The sequence below is a fragment of the Fukomys damarensis genome, unplaced genomic scaffold (genome assembly GCF_012274545.1).
Source record: "Fukomys damarensis isolate Sample0158 unplaced genomic scaffold, DMR_v1.0_HiC HiC_scaffold_17, whole genome shotgun sequence".
Lineage (NCBI taxonomy): Eukaryota > Metazoa > Chordata > Mammalia > Rodentia > Bathyergidae > Fukomys > Fukomys damarensis.
In genome coordinates this window covers 67,344,850-67,357,671 of record NW_022900929.1, presented here as the reverse complement: position 1 = coordinate 67,357,671, position 12,822 = coordinate 67,344,850, and the positions used below count along the sequence as shown (strand labels likewise).

General features: G+C 33.5%; 1 long non-coding RNA gene across 1 annotated transcript in view; it reads left to right on the top strand.

The window, feature by feature from the left end:
- Window positions 1-1,928: 1,928 nt before the first annotated feature.
- LOC104868009 overlaps window positions 1,929-12,822 on the top strand; it is a 13,461-nt gene continuing 2,567 nt past the window's right edge. The window contains exon 1 of the long non-coding RNA XR_781934.1: window positions 1,929-2,093. This is a non-coding gene — a long non-coding RNA (uncharacterized LOC104868009). The remainder of the gene's footprint in view (window positions 2,094-12,822) is intronic.

The window sequence follows — 12,822 nt, the reverse complement described above, 5'->3', positions numbered from 1 at the left end:
CACTGGCCGATTAAATTTTCTTCTGGCCAAAATGATCCCTACTCTGGAGCTGTTCTGAAATAAAACCATAAACAGTAACGCATGCTCAAACGAAAATGAGGCCTGGTTCATTAAAAAGTGCTTGCCAGCTGACAATATACACTCAGCTGGTTGTTTTCATATATGATTCAGAGGCAAGATATAAACATGAATCACAGAAAGAAAAACAACTTGAGATGGGTATCTGCTAGAAAAAACACTGCCATCCACAGGCTATTTTCAAGAATTTTTCTACACTCAATACCTGACTTATTACACATAATTCAAATAGAGATTCCATGTAGCTCAAATTTTAGTAATTCTGTATATTAATATATACATGGAATCTGAGTTAAATGTAATAACTCAAGAATTGATTGTATTATTTGAAAATTTGTTCTACCCAAAATTTCCTTGATTATGGTATAAGTCCTCAATTTAATGGAATTTAAAGGTAAAGTGTGAAAGTCTGAAAGATACAGTTTGGAAGCTAAGTTGGTTTACATATTACATGGATCTAAGTTTTTAAATCTTATTTAAATATTTTTGGATTTGTTGATAGAAATTTCATTTTATCATTCACGTCTCAAAATATATCTCTAGGTATTTGGTAGAACAAACTTTGGATAGTCACTACAATATATTACAAAAGGTATATTGAATAAATTAAATTTAGTAATCATGTTATTTGAGAAATAGAATTGTACCAGGATATGGATGATATAAAAAATGAATAAAGATAATAGAATAAAGATATCTCCCATGATACAAACATGGTCTAAATTTGTGAGGCAAGTTGAAAAGAGATTGAAACTATTATAGCACAAAATAGTATCATTATATGATAATCTTAATGAACTTCTATACATTCATTAACAAATTATTATTGATTTGTACTTATATTTGTCAGACTCAAAATGTTGTTCAATTAATTGAATGAAGAGGACTAATAAGGGTGAGCAGAGATTGTCATGTCTAAAAATTATGGCTGACATATCTAATGGAAAAATGCAAAAAGTATTTCCTGCTCAGCAGGAAAGAAAATGTTTTCCCTATAAAATCCAAAAAACTAACATTTTATCTTCTGTTATCTACCTATGGTACTTATCTGTAAAACCTTTGAAACCCATCTTCTACATTTAGCATGGATATTTATGTACACGTTCTATTCCCCTTACTAGATTATAAGACCCCTGGGATAATACATATATTTGTTTTTTTTTAATTGTGTGTACATGTTCATGTTCATACAACTTTATATACACACATGTATACCCCCACTTACTCATATATCTCAATTTTGTAAATAATATATGCTTAAACATAGAAATAGAAGATAAACAATACTTAAAATTCCACTACTTGTTAAGAACTGCTGCTAATATTTTGCTAAGCATCTTTCCTGTATTTTTTGTGCATTTATTTTAGAAAAATGTTACATTACACATCATGTTTTTATATCTTTAACATCCCACTTTTCATAGCAAACTGTTAGTACATCATCTCTTCACTGCATTTTAAAAACTATATTTAATCTAGAAATAACCACTGATCATAAGAACAAAATGATATTAAAATTATTCTTTTCTGTTCCTTAACAGTATTTTAAGCTCTTCCCAACTGAAAACAACATAGCATGCAGAAAATCCTCAGATTTAAAACATTCCTGATATTTTAAAAAGAATAAATAAAATATTTTCTAAGTCTAAAAATTAATTTTCCTCTCAAAAACACTTTCTTTGTTTGATTGGAAATCTGAAATGTTCTTAAATGCCATAAGAGATTGCATCTAATGAGTGAAATAAAGGATGAGGAGGAGAAACACTGTGTACAACACCAGAAAAGGAAGCAGAGAGGAGCAAGCTGTCGCTCAGTTGCGATTACCCAAAACACTAAGTCCTGGATCTCACATTTAGCAAGAGCCCTGTGACGGCAGACTCCTCTTCCCCAGAGGGGAGAAGCTGCATGTAAGGTCAGCTTCTGATGGTACCGAGGCATGTTTCTTCCGGGGCTATTGAAAATCCCAGGACTCCTGCAACTGCCAGGTTCTGGAGAGCTGACTTTCAGGAAACCCGGTAAGCCTTTAGCACCTCAAATGCAGCTGCCTAGTTTCGAGCATCCTGTATATTCCCAATTACGAGACTACTTTTGCATATGCGTATATGTGTTACAAAAAACCTAGAAGGGAGACAAGAGCTCCCTATACACCCACGCTGAGGGCCAGCCCTACCTGGGCTCCACTTATTAGAAACTCATAGACTTTCATTTTATTAAGAATACATGACGCTTCTGCCATTCATCTCGTGTTCAGCACTAAAATGACTCAATGCAATCATCTCTTCTTGGTGAGATGCAGGAAAATGTTTCTGTCTTTGTCCTCTGTGCTAGGATCAAAAGCAACTTGTCCAAGGACTTGGAGTTGGGCGGGGGAACATTCTACAGAATAATAAACTGTAACACAATGCTGGAAAACAATGAAAATGAAGTGAGATTTGATCTAAAAATTAAATAAAAATCAATTAATTCTGAAGTCCTCTATTAGATAGATAAAGTCAATTGATTCAAGCACAAAGAACTGCCATCTCCCAGAAGTCCCGAGCATTCATTCTCTTGCTGCTTTTTGTCTTCCTATTTATTGTACAGAGTTATTCACGTACAATTGTAATTAGTGTAATTAGTGCATAATCACAACAATTGCACCTGGAAAATGAATGCTGTAAAGCTGTGTAACATTAACTGTGAAACTCTTCAATTTGTATATATATTTAGCTTGAGACATATTATTACATTGTCAATTTCATGGACTTTAAGTAATACAATTACAAATATTTTATTTTTAAAATATGTAATTCCTTAGTTTTAGTAAATGTTTCGATGGAAATTTAAAATTGATTAATTACAATTATATTTTAAATAACAGGCACTATTTAATGCTTTAGAGGACAAATAACTTGTAATAACAAATAATTTTAATATTTAAAATATCTTCATTGTTTACATTTTAAAATCTCAAATTTCATATATTTTAAAGTACATTTAATTATTAAAATCCTTAACTGCATTGCTATTAATTAGCCACAGATATTGAAAATATTGATCACAAAATATATTGGCTTTATTTAAAAAGGCTACAAAAGTGTATTTAGTGGAATTAATGAAAACGTGAATTTATTTGTGCATTGAGTTTAAACTAAACATTGCTGATCCTTCAACAAGGCAGCAAGAAATGCATGATAATGATCAAAATTCACTTGTCTTTAATATCTTATGGACCATTAGTTATATACAAACCGTATTTCAAATTTGTCTTAATGAAAGTATCTTTGATAAAATAGAGTGAAAGGAAATATTTATCAACTAGCCTGTTTTATTTATAATTTTCAAATGTTTAGGTATGTAAGACCTGAATATGTATTTTCTCCAGATATGGTCCTCAGATATGAGTGTTGGACTTGTTTTTAGTGTAATTCTAAATGCCTTACCTGATTTTCCAGGTGGGGAAAAGTGGGTACATAATTGTTCTAACCTATAACTATTTGAAAGTTCCTTTCAAAAACTTTCCATATAAACATAAATTAAATGGTTATAAAAACTTTGAGTCCCAACATTTTTCCTTATAAAGCTCCACCAGTAAGTACATTTTCTTCTGGAATTCATAATAGCCAGGTGTCCATGGAACATTGAAAAGTAGCTTATCTGCTATTTCCTGGAAATATTCTAAGCATAGATATTTTAACCCAAGTTTTCTAATTGTAACTTCTATATTCTTTTTTTCTGTATAACATTAACTTGACATTGCTCTATTGGGAAAATTTTTGATAGGTAGTAATTTTATCTGATTTGACTGTTTTAGTTTCTTCCTTGAGAACATATTTGAAGGCATTTGGTATTTACATTTACTTCCTGTTCGTTTGTCATCTTCTCTTAACATTCATTCTTTCCATCAGTTCCTCACATTTAAAGGAGACCAGTATGATTAGCATGCTGCATCATTGACCTTCCATACTTTTCATTCCGTCGCCTTCAAGTCAAATCAACTTTCATGACAATTTTTTTGAGATGGGCATAACTGATAATTTGTGTTCATCTAAATTTCATTCAAAAACAGACCATACAGGAGAATATTTCACAGGGTAGTACAACATTACCCAGATCTTTTAGAATATAATATTTGCAATGTTGTAAATGCAATTCATAATTACCTACTTTAATACAACCAGGAAAGTGTATTCTCAAGAGAGAGTAATGTTAACTGAAAACTCTGATATAATCAAGTAGTTGGAATTATTTAAAAAGACTTTTAAAGCAGCTTATAGCTATGTATAATAAAACAAAAAGTCTTCTTAACAAATGCACAGGTAGAAAATATCAATGGATTAATATAAATAAGCTTTCCATACATTTAAGACAATAGAGGAAAAGTCAGTGAATATGAAAGCGCATCAACAGAAATTACACAGTCTCAAAGAAGGAAAAAAGATGCAATAAAGTAAATAAATAAAATCACTCAATGGAGACTGCCATATTTTTAACCATTTCTGGAGTACCAGAAGGAGGGGAAAATCCAATGCAACAGAAAAAAAGAATCTTTTAAAATAAATCTTAAAAGTTCTCCTACTTTGGTGAAAATCACAAATTAAGGGGAAACCAAGCAGAATAACTGTACATATGACTATGCCTATTCTTATTCTAATCAAATTGCAGAAAACCAAAATGAAATCTTGAACTCATCCTGAAAAATACTACATAGTACCTACAATGAAACAATGTCTTAAATTAATGACCTGGTCTCACCAGAAATCATTGAGAAAAGAAGTCTATGGAACAAACGCATTAAGGGAATCATGGAGGCAGGGTGAGGGAAGTCACTTGTACAAATGTAATTCTCTGTCAAGCCAAATTATTTCCCAGGTAGAAAGGTGAAACGAACACTTTTTCACATTAAACAAAAATAAAACAGAATTTTAAAAATCTGTAATCTCGTGTCATAAAAAAACTAAAAGGAACTTATTCAAATTGAATAAAAACGATACCAATGAAAGCCCAGGCATTCTAGAAGGAACTAATTACTCCAGAAATGGTAAATACACAGATTTAGATAAAAGGCTACTTCATTTAATTTCTTTAAAATGTGTAACTCTATAATATAATTATGCCATAATATAAAGACAAATGCTAAAACATTGTTTAGTAGTATTTATGCTATCTAGAATTAATGCTTGTTTCCAAGTTTTAGCTATTACAAACTGTGCCGCTATAAACATTGCTGAGCATATATCACTGTGATATGATTCTTTTAATTCTGTTGGAAAGATCAAGATGTAGGGAAAGTGGGAAGGGTAAGGGAAAGGTAATAATGGAAAAGAAAACAATAGGAGAAAATGAAAAAATGGAAATAAAATGTTTGTAAATGGGGAGGGAAGGAGGAGGTGAAGGGAGGGCAGGGACAAGGGGAAAAAAGGAGAACCAAGACCTGTCATGTAAAGGTACAAGACCCCAATGATGACTGTAACTGTACTGTATACCTAAAATGTACCAATAAACTCAATGAGGAAAAAAAATAGAATTAATGCTTGTTAAAATAGCAGGGAGAGCAGGAGCTGGAGTAGCGGGCCCTGCTTTCCTGGATGTGTTGTTAGAATGCAGCTGAAGCTCTCCTCTGCCCGCTCCTATGGCTGCCTCCCTGTGACAATGGTGAACACACTGCTTGCCCCAAAAAGTATCACATAAAAGAGGATAAAAGTTTCTGCATATTTGCATATTTCTGCACTTTTACAACAAGTGGCGTGATATTAAATTTAAGTAGACTAAGAACAAGTGGGCTGGTGTTATCACAGGAACAAACATTAAAAACTGTGAGAGACAGTTTCAACACCAAAATACCCATTGGAATTCAAAAAATTAACTTTTAATCTAAAAGAATGCAAATGAGGTAGAATAGAAAAAGGTAAAATAGAGCAGACAAACATAAAAGAAATAATAATATGGCAAACAAAAACTTCACCACAAGGGTATTACACTAAAATTCTAAAAGGTGGATTATCACAGAGAGATTCTCTACTAAATGCACATTATGTTCTCTAAGGAACACATGTTTCATCTATAAAGAGGCTCATAGGCTGAAGATGAAATAAACACAATATGCATCCAATTTTTACTATTCATAGATTTCATGTTTGAAAGTTTACTTACTTGCAAAATTTTATTTGTAACCACAAATTTAATACTTCACAGGGCTTTCCCAATTATTCACAAACATGAACAGGTCATGCATGTACCCCGCAGGGGTAAATCAAATAATTCCACCCTCTTGGTTCAGGTCTCAAACTGTGAAAAAATGCCATTTTGAAGTCAATTTTGTGCCCCATTTTTCAATTTTTATTTATTTATTTGTTTGTTTATTTATTTATTTAGGTACTGGAGATTGCGCTTGCAAGGCAGGGGGTGGAACCACTGAGCTAAATCCCTGGTCCATAAAAGTACATTTATTTGTTTTTTTGGTACCGGGGATTGAACTCAGGTCCTTGAGCCTGAGAGGCACGTGGTGGAACCACTGTGCTAAATCCACGCCATTTTTCAAATTTTTGTGTTTTATTTATGACTTTGCTGTTTAAAATGGCTCTGAATTGTAGTGCTGAAGTATCATAGTGCTCTCAAGTACCGGGCTATGATGTAACCAAGTGGAAAAAATATTTGTGTTAGATAAATTTCTCTGAGACTTGAATTACAGTGCCTGGCATGGTGGCACATGCCTGCCTGTAATCCCAGTGCTCAGGAGGCTGAGGCAGGAGACCGCTGTGAGTTCCAGTCCAGCCCAAGCTACTGGTGAGTCGAAGGCCAGTCTGTAACAACATAGCCACATTACAACCATATTTCAGAACCTTGGATTTAAAAATTAAATTATCAGTGCTTTCCAGAATAGCTCCTTTTGTTGTAAAATTATTCCTATGGAAGTGAAAATTTGCTTTCTGAATGTATAAATGTCGTGTTACATTAAACAAGAAATACCATTTGCAGACCTGTAACTGAGGTTCTACTCATTAGTCTCCCTGCATGAAAATGTATTATTATCCTTAATACTTACAGTAGTCACACAGTGATTTAAGGCATTTCTCCAGACAGCCATAATAAAAATTAATGGTGAAATTAAAGATTTATAAGATGAAAGCATTTGGTAAAGTGGAAATAAGATGGATTTGGAATTAAAATTCTTAGATTGTGTTTCTCTGTTGCCACATAATGACCATAAGGCATTAGGCAAGTTGCTAATTGTTTCTGCCCCTCAATTTACTCTACCAAAAAGTATAATTATATTTTCATAACTACAACATGATTTAAACATGAGAAATTTTATGAAATGATTCTTAAATCTAGAGTCATATGAATGCTGTTACTCTAATGTTAATGCAGTTTTTAGCACGTGGTTTCATTAGAATATTTTCTGCTATTTTCATTGAGACTAAAAATGCCCAAATATTTGAGAACAGGAACAATCCCATTGTGATATATATTGGAATCTGAAAACAATGCCAGTTTGTTTGTCATTTTACTTTGGGGTTCAGGACTTGGAAATTGCTAAGAACTCTGGTAATTTTCAGTCCAACAATGAAATGTACATGCACATTTCTGTTAATTTTACAAAATGCACACTAAATAGAACTTCAAGAAAGATAAAACTTGTTAATGTAGTGAAAGGACATCTTCATGACACTACTTTCCAAAATAAAGTAGAATACTGGCTAAGGAATGAAAATGCCACCAATCCCATGTATAAATATTGGGAACTAAATTTTCACCAAATTTTACATGATCATGCATTTTATCCTCAGTACCATAGAAATTCCACATTAAAAATTGTCCTGTGACAATTGTCAGATTTTTCTTTTCACTTTTCACTCTACCACATTTCTCTTGATTTGGAATTGTAGAATTGCTCTAGTTTTTCACAGGTAATAATGATAACAGCAACCATCTACTAAATGTGTATGATATAAAACCTATGCTAGCATTTTACATGTGGTACATCTAATTATCATATTATTTTGATAAATTTTAAGATGAATCATTTGTGACTCAAAGGTATAAATGACACAGTGGATAAGATGTGCATTCACGATTCTGAGCCAGTCATATACAGCTCCAAAGTGCTTACTTTTCACCTACAATTTATGACTTTCTTTGTTAGCTACTTTTAAAATTAGCTAAATTTGAGCCAGAAATAATGTCCACTTAATTTCAAATTCTTTCAGTAGTATTCAAATAGCAGTTAAGTAGCAGCCAGAAAATGGTTAATTTTGTCTCTTTAAATTGTACTTCACATTACCTAGATCATTATTCTAAAGATATCCTTTTCTGGTCTTTAGAAGAGTGAAAAGTTAGGAAGTAAGAAGCCATTTGCACCTGAGAGCGTTCTCGTCATTAATGACATGATTTACATGCCCCAGGTCTGGTCAGCTGGCTTCCTTCATACAGCCCTTTAGAGTCAATTTGAGCACGTTATGTCCTTCTTAAAGATGATCTTTATAAAAGTGCAATTTAGTACATTAAAACAAAGTGAACTACTTATCTGTTGATGTGAAAATAATTCATACTCAGGAAAATAAAATTGGTTTTATATTTTACATTTGCCAGCAGGTTAATTTTTAACCTATGAAAATATTAAATTGAATTAGAATTAAAATGACATAGAAATGGTGATTAAAAATAGAAACAAAGTGAGGCAGCACCAGCTTTTTGTAATATGAAAGAAATTGTCACATATATACATACCTAACTAAACTTGTTAAGAAAGTCATTAATGTTTCAAGGAGATACAATAATGTTCAATTTTACAATCTCTCTAATATTCTCAGTCCAATGACTACCCAACATCTTGCCCAATGAAGAGTTTAGACAACTTCTAGGATCTATTGAGATGTCCTCATTCTCCGAGTTCAAAAGTAAGAAAACCATAGCTTAAAGACGTATTTTCAGAACATTCTAAGTTTCTCAGCTCCTCTCTGTTGTCCATATTCCATGACTACCATTTACCTCACCCACTTCACGGCTAGGAAACACTCTGTAAGGACTACTGACAATAGCAGGCTTTCCCTCAGAGAACTCCCAGGTTCATTTCCAGAAACTTCTGTTAGTTTCCTCATTGAATTAAAATCCAATAATGCCTTTCTAATAGTAGAGATGTTCTGCTGTGGCTTATCTATTACCTCCTTAGAGCAACTCAGAACACATTTAAATGTTGACATTAGACAAAAATAATCTTTCACTGTTCTTTTCAAAAAGGTGATAACTTCTATTTCTACAACCCTGGAAGTTTTCAGATGTCTTGTCCAAATTATCTTAAATGGCATATCTTTCAAATTACCATGTACTTTGCTGTAAATGATGAATGTGGCTTTTATTTTTTATGATTTTGAGATACTACATTTATAATTTTACAGCATAAATGTCATCATGTGCCTGAAATAGATTCCAAAGACTACAAAAATGAAATCTCACAGCATGATGTGCAAAGTTCTTCACTAAATTGATTCTATCCTTTTCAAGAGTATTTCTCTTCCTTTTAAAACCTCGTTCTTATACTTCCTTCATTAAGCCAGTTGAAGCTCTGTAAAGATTGCCATATGATCAGGTTTTTATGGTCCTACATGGCTTTTTCTCCCATGTCAACTGTTCTTAGTGTGTTTCTAAGATCCATATGTTTCTTCTTATGTGCCACACCATCATGGAATATCAATAAGAGATCTTCACCTAGTGTCTTGTTCCCACAGAAAGTAAGCATAATTTTTAATACTTTCTTATTTTTTGAACAATAGAATGTATGAGTAGTAGAAAAAAATATTGCAAAATAAGACATAGCTACTACATTAGGCTTCTCCGGAACATGGCTCACACGTTTGTAGGCCCTGGCAAGTTTGAAATTGATAAAGCAGTCTGGTAGGCTGGAGATTTAGTTGAGTGTTAATGCTGCAGCTTAGAAGCAAAATTTCATCTTGCCCAGGGAACCTCAATTTTTGCTCTTACAGTTTTTCAGTTGATTAAATGAGGCCCATACACATGTATTGAGAATACACCCTTTTACATATAGTCGATTAACTATAAATAGTAATCATATCTATAAAACACTTCCACATCTGCACCTAGAGCAGCTCTCGATTAAATAACCAGTTAGCCAAGTTGACTCACAAAATTAATCATTAAACCTATCACATTAGAGCTAAAAATATTTCTACATGTAATGTCAGAGTTCTCACAAAGCATTATTAGGAAAGATAGAAAGGAAAAGAGACTGTCGTCTCTTGTGCAATATCAGTCTGCTTGTGTTAGATGAGAACTCCAGCCTGTGAACCCTTGAACAGCCCTAGAGTCTCTTCTTTCTCCACTGTTTTTCCCCAGGTTCACTAGTTCTGAAGAGACACTTTCACGTGGTTGAGAGTGTTAGTGATCCAAGCGGTACTAGTTTTGATGTTAACAGTAGAATAACGACCAAAAGTAAAACAACTCTTAGTTCCTCAAATTAATGGAAACCGAGCTTTCTCATTCACCAAACACGGTCTAGTTCGAATGCCTGAAAAGACTGTAAGAAAGTACTGATTTATTTTCAGATTTTTATGGAAATCAGATCAATTGTGGTAGACATGCCAATGTTAGCATGGTCACATGAGACATGCTGGACTTCTGAAAAATAACACAGTTTTATGTCTGAATTAAGTATCCCAACAGGAGAAATGTCAGACTAGCATAAATGCCAAGTTATTTTTGGCTTAGATAAAATAAAAGACAAAATAAAGTATATTTAATTGAAAGAATATCTTGGTAACACAACTTTTTTAAAGTGATATCACTTTTTTTTTTCATAGATAGTGGTTGCTATGTTTCGCTCAGACCATGTATGAACTAATTGTGTCAGTTCTAAAATAGTAGTAGATGTAAAAGAAATAAAATCGGAAGGGAATCCAATTTGTGCAGTTTAAGACTTTATTCTGTCATTAATCACTTTTATCTCAAATATTCAGATCAAGGCTTTTGTTTTTAATGTGCTTAAAAGTAAGAACAAGATGCTACTGTACCTGTTTCTGAACAAGAGTTTAATAAAGCAAGCTGGTTCTGTGCTTCTGCACAAAATATCATGCTGTCAAAGTGAACTCATCATGTTTTTAAAAATAATTTTTTTTGAGGAGGGTACCAGGGATTGAACTCGGGTGCTTGCACTTGCAAGGCAGGCCACCGAACCGCTGAGCTAAATCCCCGGCCCCAAAATAAAAATCTTATTATTAAAACTAACAGGCTTATCTCTCAAAATTGTTGCTAATAATATCTAAGGATCAAGCACAGCACTTGGGAGAAGTCACTGCTACTGGAACTCAACCTCTTACCCTCCGGGTAGCTCAGTTCTCAGCTCCTCCGTGTCTGGATGATGAGCGACTGCCTTCCCTATGTCAGCAGATTCAATCACTTGGTTGTTTTACATACTTATGTAGGAATTTACCTAATATTTATCTTCAAACTTATTCTTGGCACCCAATGAGAAATCAATGAACTAAGGAGGGTTTTCGAAGAGTTAATGCTTAAACATACACAACGTAGTTTAGGTAATGTGTAATACAATGGTTACCCAATTTTGATTTTTTAAATTTTTAAAAATTAATGTATTGGCACATTTTAGGTATACAATAGAATGACATTCATCATGGGAAATTAGCACCTTTACATAATATATCTTGATTCTTATTTTTTTCCCCATTCCCCTGCCCTCCTCTCAACCCCTCCACCCCTATTTACAAAGACTTTGTCTCCATTTTTTTTCCTTTTCTCATATTAATTCCACTCCTTTATTCCTTTCCCCAACCCCCACCCTTTCCCCTCCCCCTTTGGACCTTTTCTTCCTATCTCACATTATCTATTATGCCTTTTGATCCTTGTTTACGCTTCAGTTTCTCACACCAGAGAAACTATTTGGTATTTACACTTCTGTCCTACTTACATCACTTCGGTTTCAACTTGCCAAAGACTAGACCTATATCTCTTACCACGCACTAAACTAAAATCAAAATGGATTAAAGAGCTAAACATTAAAACAGAAACACTAAAACAGCTAGAAGAGAGGTTAGGTAGAACTGTTGAAGACACTGGCATAGGATAAGATTTCATGAACAAAAAACTTCAGTCACACGTGAACTAGCATGAAGAATCAACAAGTGGGATCTCTTCTTCTTAAAAATCTTCTGCACAGCAAGAGAAGGAAGCGATAGCATGAAGAGATAGCCCACAATGTGGGGGGAAAACTTTTACCAGCTGTTCCTCAGACAAAGGTCTCCTATCTAGAATATATAAAGAATTTTAAAAATTCAAACCTCCCAAATTTAAAGACCCAATCCAAAAATGGGCATCTAAAATGTACAGACATTTGTCAGACGTAGAGATATAGCAAATAAACATATGAAAAAATATTCAACATCACCGGTCATTCAAGACATGCAAATGAAAACAACATTGAGATTATACTTCACCCCAGAAAGAATGGCTGCTGTCAAAAATCAGCCAATAACAAATGCTGGAGGGCCTGTGGGGAAAAAGGAACCCTTCTCCATTGTTGGTGGGAGTGTAGACTGGTGGTTTCTGTGGAAATCAATATGGAGATACCTCAGAGAACTAGGATTACAGGTCCCATTTGACCCAGCCATCCCTCTGCTGGGTATCTTCCTCCAAAAATTAAAAGAATCATACCACAGTGATATATGTGCACCCATGTTTATAGAGGCACAGTTTGTAATAGCTAAAACTTGGAAACAGCCCGAGAGCTCTTAT